Consider the following 760-nt stretch of genomic DNA (forward strand, 5'->3'; position numbering starts at 1 on the left):
CATGTCGAGTTTAAATTACTCATTTAGTAAAAATGTTTCTTCATTACAAGTTTCACAGATTGACTTCTCCTCTATGAGCCCCAGATGTTGCCCTCTGTGCACAAGTCTTTGTGATCTCAACAAGGTTTTGAAGTTGGCAGAATAGAGAGAATAAAGGCCCTGGATAGCCCCTGAGATGAGACTTACACACTCTTGTGTTTAGGACATTGTTTATCTTTATTGAGAATTAAATGTTGGCTAGAGAAAGGAAAGTAGATAGGCAAAATTAAAGAATTCTTGAGTTGCTTTTTCATTCCAATTACCCATGATGACCTTGAGCCAGGCTAATTCTGGTGACAAATACATTTGTTTGAACATTTTACTTATTTTTACTATTCTACTTCATGGACCCAGTGGGTTCTTTTTATCCTTAGCACCTTCACAATTCATTGCCACATAAATATTCTGAAGCCAGATAAGCCCTGTACCAAATTTTCTTTTATTTATATGTCATTTTTCGGTACCCCAGCCCTACCCACTTTTGCCTCAGCTTTCAGAAATCCTTGGAGTTCTAAGAAGTAAAGCCCTTGTTCCACTCACTGTTGGGAAACAAAATTCAATGTTGCAGATCCTCCTGTTAGCCACTTTCATCTTTTCTTTTCCAAAACAACACATTAATCCAAAAGCAAACAGTTACTCCATGGTATGTTTGAGAAACTCATAACCAGGAATCCTGCACACTCCCCTTTCTATCAGTATTTTCAGACTGGGGATGTGTACA

Source organism: Equus quagga, chromosome 2, assembly GCF_021613505.1.
Source record: "Equus quagga isolate Etosha38 chromosome 2, UCLA_HA_Equagga_1.0, whole genome shotgun sequence".
Taxonomy (NCBI): domain Eukaryota; kingdom Metazoa; phylum Chordata; class Mammalia; order Perissodactyla; family Equidae; genus Equus; species Equus quagga.